We start from the raw sequence: 17908 nt of genomic DNA, 5'->3' as shown, positions 1-17908 counted from the left end.
GATGACTGCTACTTCTGTCTCAATGACATGACGGGGTTTAACAAGCACAAGAAAGCAAATTGGCAGTATCCGAGCCTGGATTCTGCTATCCGTCCTGTTGCGCACTCTGAGGATCTACCTGTGCCTGTTTTCACCAGTTTGCCTGAAATCGATGAAACCGAAGAGATTCCAGCTGATCTTTCAATATCAAGTGATGATTGCTGTAGTGACTATGAAGAACCCTCAAATGGCCCTCAGCTTTTCAATCAATCTGAACTTAATGACCAAGTGCGAGACTTTTGTTTGTCGAAGGACCAGTCTGAAGTTCTTGCATCACGACTCCAAGAGAAAAACATTCTTGATTCTGTCACAAAAGTAACATACTATAGGACAAGGGAAGGCAGCTTTCTTCGTTTCTTTTCTAAAGAAGACGACCTGGTCTTTTGTAATGACGTTTCTGCACTTCTTAACTGAATGGGGATCTCATCATATGACCCAGCAGATTGGCGTCTCTTCATAGATAGCTCGAAAGCAAGTCTAAAAATTGTACTTTTGCACAATGGCAATAAGTTTGCTCCTGTACCAATTGGCCATTCTACCAAGATGAAAGAAGAGTATGATGCTATCAAATTTGTTCTTGAAAAGCTGAATTACAACACTCATAAATGGCTGATTTATGTGGACTTGAAAATGGTGAATTTTCTGCTTGGTCAGCAAAGTGGGTACACAAAGTATCCCTGCTTTCTTCGTTTGTGGGATAGCAGAGCAAGAATCCAGCACTGGAGAAGGGAGAACTGGCCAGAACGAGAAAGTCTCGAAGTCGGCACAGCCAACGTCATCAATGAGCCTTTGGTACCCAGGGATAGAATCATCTTCCCTCCATTGCACATAAAACTAGGGCTCATGAAGCAGTTTGTTAAGGCGTTGAACAAGGATGGGTTACATATGCAGGCAATTTCCAGGTCTTTCCATCGAAAAAGCTAAAGGTGGCATCTTCGATGGACCTCAGATTCGAACGCTCATGAGGGATTCTGACTTCACTAATCATATGAACACGGTTGAGTTAAATGCTTGGGTGTCCTTCACATATGTAGTGACAAACTTTTTGGGAAATCACAAAGCTGACAATTACAAGCAATTGGTCCGTAAGATGCTTACTGCATACAGAAAACTAGGGGCAAATATGAGCATTAAAGTTCATTTCTTGTTTAGCCACCTCGACAGATTTCCTGGTAATCTTGGTGATTACAGTGAGGAGCAGGGAGAGAGATTCCATCAAGACATCAAAACAATGGAAGAGAGGTATCAAGGCAAATGGGATGAGCACATGATGGCAGACTACTGCTGGAACCTTTTGAGAGACTGCCCAAAAGTTGCTCACAAGCGAAAATCGTATAAACGTCAATTTTAGTTTTGTGAATAAAATATTGTTTTGTGTGTTTATTGTAACTAAGAATCTAGTGTATAATGCTTTGCATTAATTTATGATATATAACTGATTATGTAAATTTTTTTTCACTTGGAGAATTAAAATTCAGCAAATTTTTAGCAAATTTTTTGTATATCCTCGAAATCTATGAAAAGTGTTCAGTTATAGGATAAATGAAATGATGTTATATCTAACTTAACTTGTTAGATTGAGATTTTACACTGTCTTTGTGGTTTAAGATTATCATAAAAATCAATATCTGACATTTATGCACTATTTAGCCGTTTTTTGTACGTTTAGCTATGGTCGCGAATGGGTGATTTCAGACAAACGACCCCCCTGTGATATCTCAAAAACTAGAGCCAATTTGAAAAAACTAATGTCAGATTCGGATTCAGCGCCCTTGAAACCCCCAGAAACCAGTCTTACTTTGCCTGCCAAAAATATTGTGTTGACCAGTGTTATTATGTATATTTTCATAACTTACTGCATAGCTTTAATCACCTTCATTTTATGTAGATACATGAGTAATAATAGTAATAACAATAATAGTAATAATAATAATAGTAATAGTAATAATAATAATAATAGCAATAATAATAATAATAGTAATAATAATAATATTAATAGTAATAATAATAATATTAATAGTAATAATAATAATAGTAATAATAGTAATAATAATAATTAATAATTATAGTAATAATAATTGTAATAATTATTATAGTAATATTTATAATAGTTGTAGTAATAATAATAATAATAATAATAATAATAATAATAATAATAATAATGATAATAATTCTGATTTCGTTTATGAACGTCTCTCTGGAAAGGGATGGGGTTCATTTCCAGAGGATTTCCCTTAATCCCGGCTTCAAACCAGGAGCTTCAAAGATCAAGAGTTTTCCTAAGGATGTTGGTTGTACCTATAATTGCAGAGGTTTGAAGGCCACCTAAAACATCGGGGATTTGTAGTTTTTTTTCAATTGTCATTCCAGACGACTTGATACTACTCCTAGTGTACCAACTATGACTGGGATTATTTGTGTTTTAACCCCATGTATACGCCTTATCTCCAAGGCCAATGGAATATAATTGCTCCACTTCTCATTCTCCTTCTCTCTCACATTCCTGTCCCAGGGTACTGAGAAGTCTACAATCTGCCAGTTTTTTGAAACCTTGTCAATGGCGACCAAATCCGGACGATTATTTTCCAATTGCTTGGTCGTTATGACACTTTTGTCCCACCATACCTCTACCTTGCCATCCTCATTTGTTCGCACTTCATCAGGCACCTCCTTAAACCATTTTCCAGCACACTTCACCCCAACCCTCTTACACACCTCCCAATATATCCGGAGTCCAATGCGATCGTGTCTTTTGCGGTACTCTCTCTGGGCCATTTCATTACACCCTGCTGCAAGGTGCGCAATTGACTCTGAGGTCTTACCACAAATCCGGCATTCTGCAGCAATTTCCTCTCCTAGAAGCACTTTTTTTGAACAATCGTGTTCCTAATGCCTGCTCTTGTGCTGCACAAACAAAAACTTCAGTACTCTTAACCAGATACCCAGCTCTAAGCCATTATCATGATCTTTCATCAGCCACTTCTGCTATATCCTGGAAGAACCTTCCATGCATTTTCTTCCTAGCCAGTTCCTCTGCCCTTTCTCTATACATACGTTTCACATAATCAGCCTTGGTCCCACATACCTCCATTTCATTGGCCACAACCTTAAGCATCCACTCCCACTTCTAACCACATGCTCTTTCAACGACGTCTCCTCGGTTCTAACACAATCTTTTACACTTTTCAATCCTCTCCCACCATCTTTCCTCTTTTGTTACAGCCTTGCTACGCTACTTCGAATGTGAAATATATCAAACATTGCTAAAACTTTTCTTGTTTTGATATCCATGGCATGCAAATCCTTGTCAGACCATTCTAAAATTTCCGCACTGTATCTGAAAACACTGACTGCCCATGCATTTACTGCTTTCATTAGATTTCCTCCATGCAGTTTCGACTTTGCAATTAGTTTCACTCTTCTAAGCTACTCCTTCCTGACTTTTTCTTTCATTTCTCTGTTCATGATGCCTACACCCTCCAGCACTCCTAAATACTTATATCCTGTATCTTCTATTTCTTTCATGATTTCTGCATTTGGCATCTCTATTCCATTCGAATGAACCTTTACTCCTCTTTTCATCACCAGCACCACACATTTACTAATCTCAAACTTCATCCCAATGTATCCTGAGTATGTCCCCACAAGTTCTACCAGTCTCTCCATTTCCTTTTCATTTCTACTGAATATTTTCAAATCATCCATAAACAGTAGATGGTTGAGGCGTCTATCACCAGATCCAAACTTATACCCCAGTTTTTCTCTCTTCAAGAGGATGCTCAGTGGCATCATTATTATTACAAAAAGAAGTGGCGATAACGAATCTCCTTGAAATATCCCACGTTTAATGCCAACCTGTTCCATCTCCTTTCTGTTTGCTGTCAGCGCCGTTTTCCATTGAGCCATACTTGTCTCCAAAAGCCCTACCACATTCTCAGCAACCTTCATCATAAATAGTATTTCACGTATTTATGAATGAGGAACCATGTCATAAGCCTTTCTGTAATCGATCCATGCTACGTTCAGATTTCTCTTCTTCTTCTTCTTCTTCTTCTTCTTCTTCTTCTTCTTCTTCTTCTTCTTCTTCTTCGCATCCTGCATTATTATTATTAATCATAATAATAATAATAATAATAATAATAATAATAATAATAATAATAATAATAATGCATAATAATAATAGTAATAATAATAGTATTAGTAATAATAATAGTTATAATACTAATAATAATACATAATAATAGTAATAATAATAGTAGTAGTAATAATAGTAGTAATAATAGTAGTAATAATAATTATAGCAATAATAATAGTAATAATACTAATAATAATACATAATAATAGTAATAATAATAATAATAAAAATAGTAATAATAATAATAATAATAATAATAATAATAATAATAATAGTAGTAGTGGTAATAATAATAATAATAATAATAATAATAATAATAATAATAATAATAGTAGTGGTAATAATAATAATAATAGTAGTGGTAATAATAATAATAATAGTCGTAATAATAATAATAATAATAATAATAATAATAGTGGTAATAATAATAATAATAATAATAATAATAATAATAATAGAAATAATAATAGTAATAATAATAATAATAATAATAATAATAATAACACTAACAATAGTATGTATATATTATAAGTGAAAAAAGTTGTAAATATATATAGCAATTAAGCTACACAGAGTTTTCCGTGTTTTATCCTCGTAAGGAATCTCCAGTCTAATATATATATATATATATATATATATATATATACACTGCAGTCTTGAATTTCTTGTGAGTTTTAGTTTACTTGATTAATATTTTACACATATTTTTTCCACCATTTTCTTTATTTTTTATCACGTTCGACTTTTATCTTCTACCATTTGCATATGTCAAACGAGTTGCAGTTTACTTGGTAATTTTGATGGAACGAAATCATTTTTTTGTTTCCACTCCGCAATTTTGTAAACGTCCACTTTTAGATTCAGTCGGTTGGTATCCTACGTGTTATTTTTAGCGCACAGAAATTGACACTGTATGTCAATCGTCACGCTAATATTTAAAATACGAACGTTTTAAAAGTAATGTCTCGTACTTTTTTTTTTTTGTTATTCCGCTCGAATTAATCAGATACGACCGCAAATAATATTTTTAGGATAACTGAATGTATATATTCATGACCTGAAAGTTTCATCTCTCCGTTGCAGATTTTGACAGTGTGATATTTTATAAAAGCAACTCCTGTCATGGGTGTGCATCAAAAGCAGAGATACGTCATTGGATTCCTGGCACAAGTGCAATGAGAATGATGGTGACTATGTAGAGAAATATATTCTGGGGCACAAAGAATAGCGCGTTTTAATTCTACCACTCCGGTCTTCGTTCGTAGCTCTTAAAATGTTTTAGTTAAAAAATACAGGCCGTTTCACTATTGTGAGAAACGTTGTAGGACAAAGCGAACTCCGGACGCCCATGCGCAGCCATCGTTTATTGTTTGCAAAAGTTCAATAGAAATGATAATGACTATATAAAAGAAAATAAATTCTGGAGTACAAAACGTCGTTCATTTTAATGGTATCACTCCCATTTTCGTAGCTTTCCACCTTTTTGAGTTGAAAAATATGATATTTTACTTTTGAAACCATCCTTGTATGACAAAGCGCGCTTCGGACGTCCATACAACCATGTTTCATCGCTGGCAAAAAGGCATTTTAAATGGGGTCACTATGTAGAAAAAAAAATTCTGGAATACAAAAGGTCGCTCGTTTTGATGATATCACTACCGCCGTTATTACTCTTCAACTTTTTTTTAGTAAAAATAGAAGACTTTACTTTTAGAAGGAACCTCGCAGGACAAAGCACGCCCAGGACGCCCATGAACAGTCATCGTTTATCGCTGGAAAAAAAGGACATCGAGAATGAAAGGTTACTATGTAGAAAACCGATTCTTGGGTAAGTCATTAGTTTTTATGTTACCACTTCCGTCTTCGTATATCTTTCAAATGTTTGCGTTAAAAATAAGAGGTTTTATGGTTAGAACGACCCATGTACGGTTAAACGTTGTCTACACCACTTATCCACGATTAAGTGTAAAATCCGATTTAGTTAAAAAAAAAAAAGAAAAAAATTTCTCGCTAAAAGTTTGATTGAATGTTTCTTAAAAATATCCGCTCTATTTTTTTTCTGGCTCTAACAAAAAATAGATAAGAATAAGACAAGAAACGCAAATAATAAAAACAAAGCATTGATGAATACTTAGATTCTTCAAAATTTTGTTGAATGCAAAAAACGAAATTCTAAAAAAACATACGATATCTATTTCCAGTTTTAAAATTATTTTGAGCAATGATATAAAATTAAATAAAACCGAGATTCGATAGACCATGCACATACATATACAGATACATACATATCTGTATATCTACAAAAGTGAAATTGTCTGTCTGTCTGTAAATTTCCCTACCAAGCACAGAATCGAGGTTTGACATAAGAGGTAATGAGATTTGGGGGAAATCTTTTAAATCAATTTTCGGCCAGAAATTTGGCTTCCAAGGGGTCAAATTCAACGATTTGACCTTTGAAAACTCTACCAAACTTTTCCTCCTAGTTTTGATCTATATATTTGAAATTTTAGATGTAGGTTACTTGGACTTGGATCAAACTTTTTCATTTGATATGCACCCAAAACAATAAATGTTTAGGGGTCAAGATTGGGTCAAAGTTAAAACAAATTGGTCCTCTGCGATCTCTATAAAATTACGCAGCCAATTATTAGTCTAAACATTTGAAATTTTACGTAGACATGGAGCAACCTTTTTAATTGGGGTTTGACCGAAGATTTGGCTGCCAAGAGGTCGGAGTTCAAAAGAGTTGACCTTTGCGGTCCCTAGCAAACTATTAAGCCAATTTTGGGTCTAAACATTTGAAATTATACATAAAGGGTATTCAGATATGCCGAAAGCCTTTTAATCAGTTTTTGGGCGAAAATTTGGCTGCCAAGAGGTCAAAGTTGAAATAGTTGACCTTTGCAGACCCTACAAATCTCTTTCGCTAATTTTGGGGCTAAACACTTGAAATTTTAGATGTAGGTTACCTGGACATAAGTCAAATTGTTAAGATATATATGAACATAAAGTTATGAACAGTACATAGGGCCCAACCAAAGCCGGACTGAACTGCTAGTACATATACATATACACATATATACATTTATATATATGCATATACATATACATATATTTATATATACACATACACATATAATATATATACATATATATATACATACACATATAATATATATACATACATATATATATACATACACACACACACACACACACATATATATATATATATATATATATATAAGAAATATAGAAATCTAATTTAGGAATTCAATGGATTGTATTAATTAAAGATTTTAAATGGCTACGGGTTTTTGTGGAAACTTCTTATGACTGGTTTTAAATAAGGATACGAAAATTAGGTGATATATATTAATATTTGAATGGGCTTTTGACGGAGGATGCCTCCAGGGTAAATGTTTTCCCATGCTTCATTTTCGCTAAAGGAATTTTTTTATAAACAATGTTCTATTGTCAGGAGTGTTTTTTTATTCAAGAAGTCTGAAGAAATGTTGGTTATGTGGACATTTTCAAACGCCATAATGCTTGAAATTGTCAAACTGGTATGGAAACAATTGTAACTTACAATGAAATACCCTTTCTGTTTCTATCAATTGTTTACTGAATTCCAACAAAGTGCTCGAATACAAAGAATTATTTTTAAATATACGAGCTTAATATTTATTTAAAATTGTACAGAAGGTTAGACAAACATTGGTACCGTCGGTTTCAATCCTAACATAAGGAGGACCAGTTAATGGTAAATAATGTTAGGCTCTCGTCAGCCATGTTGTTTTCTGTTTGAGGAAAATGCAGGACCGCACATATTGTTTATATTAATGTTCATTTTTATTTAACTATACCTTATCTCTATTACTATATATTTTATTTTATTTCAATATCAAGTTTCTAATTTTTAATTTTTTACTTAATGTATTTTTTAGTAAATATGTTTAATTTAAATTGATTTTGTCTGTTAAATATATACATATATATATATATATATATATATATATATATATATATATATATAAGATATCTTCTTATTTGCATAATATAATAATCTCGTTGACACACCAGTTCTCGTCAGATAACCGAACTTAAGCAACGTTGAGCCTAGCCAGTACGAGATGGGTAACTATTTGGGAAGATCAGAGGCTTTCTACGCTTTCCCCTTATTTCGGCTTTTTTTTTTCGTCGCCCTGAAATTTCTACTTGCCATTTGTATTTAACAGTGCCGACTCAGAAGAAGTGTGTTTAGAGATTGCGCAACTTTTGACACACAAAATTTCACGCGCAAGTCACAGCATCATCAGTGATGTTTCGTGATATCAATTGAACTCGATAAACGACCATTGTATATATATGTGTGTGTGTGTGCATTTAAGCAGGAAGTCAGCATCTCTGTATGGTTGGTTAAATACCATGACATTTTCGCGTTTATTTTTGTAAAATTTTCTTTAATACTCTCGACACGGCGAGCAAGCTTTTAGGTATCCGCTGGTACCTTGTATAATGTAGCTCTTAATTCAGCCATCTCTCAAACGTTTTCGATCGCCGTGATTATTACCAGGTGGTGGTTTATTTAAGAATCTTATTTTTCTCTTTTGTGATTGTTTTACTTTTCTGGAATGTCGAATGTGACAGTTCATAAACTACAGCATATTTGTCCGGAGATTTTTCATGCATTGAATCGAATAAGCGGCAATACTCGTTTTTGGGATATTCGCTCAGCGCTGGGCATTCCGATTATTAATATTAAAATTCATAAAGAGTACGAATTAGCATAGGTCCCCAGTTAACATGTATATACCGATCAGAGGACACAGCATACAGAGCCTTGTTGTTCAAGATTGTCATATATTTTCTAACTGGACAGGTTAAACGTCGCTTGACTTAGGTGATCTAAGACGGACCATCGTGTCAATGTGATTATTCCGTATTCTCGCAAAATTCTAAATCTCATTCTTCCTAAATCATCATAAATGTTACACAGAAGTAAAGAAACTTTATAATTTGCCATCTAATTTACATGCTTTTTTTTGGTGTGTACACACAGCGTAAATTAAAAGGCCAACGCTTGCTGAAAACAACTAAAAAAAAGAGAATCACTCTTTTTTTCTAAACGCTCTCAGTGACAGTAAGGCAGATTAAAGAGTAGTTGAATCAATATGTACTAAGAGAGGCGAAAGACAAACATCGGCAAAGCAGAAAGTTTTAAAAATGAGTTTTTATTCCGTACTTATCCAGGCCAAGAAAAACTCGAGGATAATATTTAATCTGAATGAACTAGAAATTTCGATAGCTTGTGTTCAATTAAAAACAGACAGTTATGTAACTGATAAAATAAATAAAGTGAATTTAACAAAAAACAAATGAAGCATGCATGGTCACTCGTGAATGCACAGTACACGAGGCATAAAAATAACTAAGTTCAGCATTTGCCCCCCCTCCCCCATATAGCCCCAAAAGTCTCCTGCCGACGTCAAATCCTGGTAAAAATGAACAAACAGTGCAGTTTTAGGCCTTAACATATGTAAATTTCAGTTCTGCACTATGCAAAAAAAGAAATAACTAAGTTCATCATTTGCCCCCCTCCCCCATTTAGCCCCAAAAGTCCCCTGCGGACGTCAAATCCTGGTGAAAATGAACAAACGGTGCAGTTTTAGGTCTTAACATATGTAAATTTCAGTTCTGCACTATGCAAAAAACAAGAAATAACTAAGTCCATCATTTGCCACCCCCCACATACACACATTTAGCCCCAAAAGTCTCCAAGGACTTAACATATTTCTCCTCCTTCTCCTCTCTCATTCTGTTATTTTCATTTTAAAAGAAATAATCATTCATTGTTTGTCATCCACTTATGTGATTTTCTTTTTCTTTCTAGATTTCTATTAAGAAATTCCCTTTTATTTCATTAATACGCACAAGCGCATACGCACATATAGGGTGGAACGATAAAATAGTTGCCCTGAAGAAAACAACTTTTATTGAAACAAGGCCGATAGCCATTAGTCGGGTGCTCTCGTGTAATGAATGAATGCGTGAATATAGGATTGACATGAAATTCTTAAAGATAAACTAAAATGACAGAAAAAATGGGCTGAAATGACTTAAATAAATAAAAATTTCAGGAAAAACTAATGGACGGTTATCCGTCAATCATCCGGACTAACGGACTAACGGACTAACGGACCGATTGAAAACATAAGACCCTCTCTGATAAATGTTCTTCTATGCCTCTTGCTTAAAAAAAAATTGTTACAGACCGACCGATGGAGTGACTTGCATGCGACTAAAAATGCCTTAGCATAGAAGGGTTTCCCCTTCCATTGCCAAGGAAAAGTTACAAATGTAAGTGCAGCATCTGTTAAGAACATATATTACACTTTGATCTTAGCCATGTGGCCAAGGAAAAGTTACAAACATAAGTACAGGATGTAGTAAGAACAGATACTACACTTTGAGATATTAAATCTTTTAATCCAGGAAAAATTGAACATGAACAAAAAAATTAGGCACAAGGCTAACTCAAAAGGGGGAAAAATGGGGGTCGTTGGTCATCCTTGTCACTCTAGAACTAGACAAAATTTTCTCTTAGCTAGAATCTTCTTTCGCCATAATACCGCATTCGCCCTTTCGTATTTGGGGACGTCCTTCTTAGCAGCCAATTTTTAAAACCTTTTTATTAGCGTTTAAAAACAAAAAAGATAACAATAAAGGTAATATAATAATTCATTTGTGTCGAGGGCGGAGGGAGGGGAAACAAAAAGAAACTACACTTTGATCTTAGCCAAAAGGCCAAGAAAAGCTTAAAAAGCTAAGAACAGTAGCTATTAACAACAGACCTTTGATCTTAACCAAAAAGGCTAAGCACAAAAGTGTTACGGACAGACCGACCGACCGACCGACTGACTGACGGAGTGACTTATAGAGTCGCTTGCATGCGACTAAAAATCAATTTAGGAGACTTGATGTAGTAGAGCTGACATCTATTTAATCACCGCCTCCGAAACTGGGAGCATAGCTTTTCACACGCGCTGGCAGGAGCTCGGCGAATACTGGGCAGATGTTGGCGATCAGGCTGACTTTGGTGTGGTGAGAGGTCATGTTGATGATATTCTCGACGTATGACCAAACGAAGTGGTCCAGCGGGTTCAAGTCGAGGGAGGAGAGGAGCCAGTGAGAAAGGTACAAAGTCGCAGCACTCCTACTGAAGCAAACTTTGGACTGGTGGGCCGGTGCATAGTCCTACTGCTGCACACAGCCTACTGCCAGCGGCCACCTGATAGCAGCAGATCATCACACTATTCAGCACATCTAGGTACACTTTGGTGTTGACTTTCAAGCCAACTTCAAAGATGTGAGGTGACATGATGTGGTCCTCACTTGAAACCACGCCGTGGCCAGAAACATTTTTTTTCATCTCACTGAGCACGTCTCTTTTATTCGTGGCAACATAGCGATGCATTTTAACATGTTTTATTAACTGTTTGCTCGTATATATACATACATACATACATACATATATATATATATATATATATATATATATATATATATATATATATATATATATATATATATATATATATTAACCAGAGGAAGTCACTGGTTGAAATACGTAAATTTATATCAGAAAGCAAATATACAACGCGGATTTTAAAAAAGTAAATAAATATTTATTTGCTTAAAAATCAAATTATTTCGATGATCATAGGGTCTTCATCAGGATTAAGACCACTTTGTGTTTTTTTTTCTTCCTCCTCTGTGGCATGATGTTAACATGAAGAGAATAATGTTAACCGCAACTTGAAATATCCGTGATAGAAGAGATGCGTGAATAAATCAGTTAACGGAAGAAATTCCCAATTTTAGCATTCCGATGGTAGAAGATATTAAAGTAGAAGACGTTCAATCAACTATGGGCCGCAACAGTGAAGATGGTGTTGCAATTGTCGAAAGGGGCGAAGTACCAATCGTGAAAACAACTAAAAGGGTAGACACAAAGGCAAAGAGAAAACATCAATAACAAAGTAAAATAACAGACATAGATGATCGGTTAAAGACAATAGGTTATTGTGCTGCATTTTTACCAAGAAAAAAAAGTGAAATTGATAGAAATGGATAGAAGGATCATCCGGAGCAAGAATGGGCGTCTCATTGAGTTGAGATTCTTGTGTCCCTGAGATGAAGTAACGTGCCTCAGGTTGATCTGAATAGTATAGACGGGATCTGATCCTGGAAACTGGTAGCCGGACATCAGTTAGCACTGGAGCAGGTAGAAGGACATCAGTAAGCACTAGAAGTACTAGCTGGGTGTTAGTGGTCGGTGGACTCTGTAGCTAGTAGGAAGTCAGTAGGAACTGAAAGCTGTTAGCTGAAAAGCAATGTGTACTGGAACGGTTAGCTGGACATCGATGGGCACTGTAAATTGGTAGTGTGACGTCAGTGAGCTCTAGAACAAGTAGCAGGACGTCAGTGGGCACTGGAAATCGGTAGCTTGACGTTGACAGCAACTGAGCTGGTAAACGAATGTCAAGGGGCAACAGAGCTGATGGCTGGAAGCGCTAGAGCTGCAAGAGTGAGCTGGAGGCCGATGGAGTGAGATGGAAGCGCTGGAGTTGCAGGAGTAAGCTGGAGTCGCTGGAAGCGATAGGAATGAGCTGGTGGCCACTGTGAACACTGGAGGAGTGAGCTGGAGCCACTAGAGTAAGCTGGAAGCTGCAGGAACCGCTGGAAGTGAGCCAAAGTTGACAGAATCAACAAATGCTTACTCACTTGAACTTATCTGTTGAACTCTGTAGACGCACTTGTAGACTAAGAACACTACTCCCTTTTCGACCCTCTGCGATAGTGGGATATTTTGTCGGATTAATCGGGAGTATATACGTCGATGGGGAACAAGTGTTAAAGATTCATCAAAGCAAATTCCATTAAAGTACTTAGAAAACGGGCATTCATCCATCCATCCAACGCGGCCGTAACCGAGATTAAACTCACTACACGAGTTTGTAGTGTAATTCAAATCTTGTCGGTAGCTGAATACTTGATTCTTCGCCAGGGCTATCAAAGGTACTTTTATCGTGACGACATCACTATATGGGGTGCTTACCACAGCTTAAGAGAGTCCCATCTAGCCTTTAGAGAAGGATAGACCGCGCCAGTTTCTCAACCTGGTATTTTACCTTGCGGTACATACAACGCCTCGCTTTCCCAAATCCTCACCCATCTGGGGCTGTCCAGGCTCAACATTGCTTAACTTCGGTGATCTGGCGAGAACCGGTGTGTTAACGTGATTGTGCCGCATAGGGATGCAACATTGCCTTAATCCGTTATATTAAAAACTCTTTTCGAACCCTGTCTAAGGGGAAGAGATCAGTGGTTGATGCATCAGCACAGATATGGCTTCCTGTCATTCTTTGTCTTTCATTATGTATTTCTTTCAAACACCACATTTTCTTTCCAAACAAGTAATCAGTTTCCTTTTTCTTAAATAAATAAATAAATAAATAAATAAACAAACCGTTCAAAAATTTTAAAACGTAACATATAAGTTAAAACACAGACACACACACACACATACACACACACACATATACACACACAACTTCAAAATAACTTTTTATCGTTTTGGAGGTCAAAACAAGAGGGCCTTTTTGTTTTGTTTTCTTTCTTTTTTTTTACATTTGTAGATTATTTTGTTCAGAGACTTTCGATATATTTTAAATATTCATTTCGCTTGGAACGGAACAGGAAGTTGCTCGGATGTTGTCATGTCAGATCGAGCGCCATGATAGCGAGAGAAGCAATTTTAAAGATGGCCGCTTTTATCATAAATGTCGATCACTTCACCACATTTAGATTTTCAGCCTCGTTCAGGTGACGCCAGGCTTGATCTTTCTACCCCTATCCCCCCTTCCTTCCTCTAACCCTATATCGCCCTTCGTCCCTCCATATTTATATTTCTAATCCTCTCTCCCTTCCTCTATCTATCCCCCTCTCCACTTTTATTCAAAACGCGGCAAAACAAAGCTGGGCTGGGACTCATTTAACGTCATTCGACCATTTTTTTGTTTGTTTGAAAAGTCACTGTCTATTTACATTCCTTACAGCTTATCATTCACATACACACATATTCAATTATAATTATCACATACACATACACACATATTCAAATATAATTATCGACAGACGCGTGTTGCTTCGTTATAAAACTCATCACCATAGATGAACTAGGAACCCAAAGTCTGAACCTGAAGCTCTACCACTGAGTAATCCCGACTAGTAATAACTGTATTACTTTATTTGTAGATGCCATTTATCTATTTATTTTGTCTGCGATACTTTTTTAGCTGAAAGTACTAGCTAAATACTGACTGAGAAAAAATATTGCATCACATCTGTGAGCCACACACACACACACACACACACACACACACACACACATAACTACAAAAAAAAATACGGCAAGAGTGCGATATCAGGTCGTATCACACTCTTACCGATTAGAAAAACTTCTTTAAGGATATTTGCCAAGACTATTTCCTTCAGAATCCCTGGCATATCGGAGGCCCAGGATACACGGTGGAAGTTGACGAGTCCGTCTTTAATAGACGTCATCGAACCGCTCTGGGTCTTCGGATAATACGACCCTGCTGAGAAGGAGGGGTTTCTTGTCACAGTCCCAGACCATACATCAGAAACCACTATTCCGCTAATTAAAAAATCATACTGCAAGGGACCGCGATAGTGTCTGATTGCTGGAAAGCGTACTGCAAAGTAGGACCCACAGGGTACTAACAGCTTACAGTTAACCAAACCACGGTCTACATTTTGCGTACCTTACGACTAGGGCTACAACAAACCATGTTTCTTGGCCTTCGGGCCAAGATCAAATTTTCTCACACATACACACACACACACACAAAAAAAAAAAAAAAAAAAAAAATGCACACACAACATACAGAAATGAATATACAAATTGTACATAGTTAAATTTTACATTGAACGCTGGGGTTATTAGTTAGATTAGGATCCACAGAGTGATTGAGGTATTTTGGTAAATGTTGCCAGTCAAGAGTAAGACTTCAAAGTCTCATCTGTTACATAGTCAAAAAGACCCTGTACCCTCCCCCTCCCAATTTCTTGTAGGGCCTTGTGCCTAATTTTGTTGAATTGAATTTTTTGTACGTTTTTTATGTTCAATTTTTTCTTTCTCAATAAAATATATAAACAAGATCAAAGTGTAGTATCTGTTCCGGCAGATGCTGCACTTAAGATAGTTTGTACCGGTCAATGGAGGGGAGACCCTCTATACTGGGACAATTATTATTTTTGGTAACCAGAGTGCCCCCTTTTTGCCTACTTTTAGGGGAGCTGGTTTTAACCTCACATTAAAAACGGCCTTGTGCCTAATTTGCTCAGTGGGGGAGCAAATAAACACCATCTGTTCCGGCAGATGCTGCAAGCTATGACTAGCTAGGACTAGCTATGACTAGCAAAGACCGGATGTGGGGGCAACCCCACATGCCTGACCTTTAACCAGCTCCCATTTCCCACCTCTCGGGAGCTGGTCCCCTTTTCCCTTCCCCCTCCCTTCACTCCTCACATTAAAAATTGGCCTTGTGCCTAATTTGCTCGGTGGGGGAGCAAATAAATACCATCTGTTCCGGCAGATGCTGCACTTGAGATAGTTTTTACCAGTCAATGGAGGGGAAACCCTCTATACTGGGACAATTATTATTTTTGGTAACCAGAGTGCCCCCTTTTTGCCTACTTTTAGGGGAGCTGGTTTTTACCTCACATTAAAAACGGCCTTGTGCCTTATTTGCTCAGTGGGGGAGCAAATAAACACCATCTGTTCCGGCAGATGCTGCAAGCTATGACTAGCTAGGACTAGCTATGACTAGCAAAGACCGGATGTGGGGGCAACCCCACATGCCTGACCTTTAACCAGCTCCCATTTCCCACCTCTCGGGAGCTGGTCCCCTTTTCCCTTCCCCCTCCCTTCACTCCTCACATTAAAAATTGGCCTTGTGCCTAATTTGCTCGGTGGGGGAGCAAATAAATACCATCTGTTCCGGCAGATACTGCAAGCTATGACTAGCTAGGACTAGCTATGACTAGCAAAGACCAGATGTAGGGGCAACCCCACATGCCTGTCCTTTAACCAGCTCCCATTTCCCACCTCTCGGGAGCTGGCCCCCTTTTTCCCTTCCCCCTCCCTTCACTCCTCACATTAAAAATTGGCCTTGTGCCTAATTTGCTCGGTGGGGGAGCAAATAAATACCATCTGTTCCGGCAGATACTGCAAGCTATGACTAGCAAAGACCAGATGTGGGGGCAACCCCACATTCCTGACCTTTAACCAACTCCAATTTCCCACCTCTCGGGAGCTGACCCCCTTTTTCCCTTCCCCCTCCCTTCACTCCACACATTAAAAATTGGCCTTGTGCCTAAATTGCTCGGTGGGGGGGGGCAAATAAATACCATCTGTTCCGGCAGATACTGCAAGCTATGACTAGCAAAGACCAGATGTGGGGGCAACCCCACATGTCTGACCTTTAACCAGCTCCCATTTCCCACCTCTCGGGAGCTGGTCCCCTTTTTCCCTTCCCCCTCCCTTCACTCCTCACATTAAAAATTGGCTTTGTGCCTTATTTGCTCGGTGGGGGAGCAAATAAATACCATCTGTTCCGGCAGATTCTGCAAGCTATGACTAGCTATGACTAGCAAAGACCAGATGTGGGGGCAACCCCACATGTCTGACCTTTAACCAGCTCCCATTTCCCACCTCTCGAGAGCTGGTCCCCTGTTTCCCTTCCCCCTCCCTTCACTCCTCGCATTAAAAATCGGTCTTGTGCCTAATTTGCTCGGTGGGGGAGCAAATAAATACCATCTGTTCCGGCAGATACTGCAAGCTATGGCTAGCTATGACTAGCTATGACCAGATGTGGGGGCAACTCCACACCTGACCTTTAACAAGCTCCCATTTCCCACCTCTCGGGAGCTGGTCCCCTTCCCCCCTTCCCCCTCCCTTCACTCCTCACATTAAAAATCGGCCTTGTGCCTAATTTGCTCGGTGGGGGAGCAAATAAATACCATCTGTTCCGGCAGATACTGCAAGCTATGACTAGCTATGACTAGCTATGACCAGATGTGGGGGCAACCCCACATGCCTGACCTTTAACCAGCTCCCATTTCCGACCTCTCGGGAGCTGGTCCCCTTTTTCCCTTCCCCCTCCCTTCACTCCTCACATTAAAAATCGGCCTTGTGCCTAATTTGCTCGGTGGGGGAGCAAATAAATACCATCTGTTCTTAAGATGCTACACTTCAATTTATTGGTCTCAGTTAGTGGAGGAGAAATCCTTCATGACTGAGACAATTTTTATTTTTTGTTCCTTTTCTCCACATTAAAAAATGACCCTGGTGTCTAACTCTGTCCCGTGGGGAGGCATTGTAAATAGGATCTGTTCTTCAGATGCTGCACTTCCATTTCGTGTTCTCTTTCGGTGGAGGAGCAATCCTTCACGACTGAGACAATTTTTTTATTTTTGTTCCTTTTCTCCACTTTAAAAAACGACCCTGGTGTCTAACTCTGTCCCGTGGGGAGACATTGTAAATAGGCACAACAAATCATGAGGAGAGGATGTGGAAGGGGTGAAATAACAAAATAAAAGAGAGTGCGGAACCAACCGCGATCTGCTTGACAGTTATTTCGATGA

This window comes from Euprymna scolopes, chromosome 23 (assembly GCF_053919585.1).
Source record: "Euprymna scolopes isolate OS-2025 chromosome 23, ASM5391958v1, whole genome shotgun sequence".
In the NCBI taxonomy this organism is placed as follows: Eukaryota; Metazoa; Mollusca; class Cephalopoda; order Sepiida; family Sepiolidae; genus Euprymna; species Euprymna scolopes.
Note: the sequence above shows the minus strand (reverse complement) of the source record.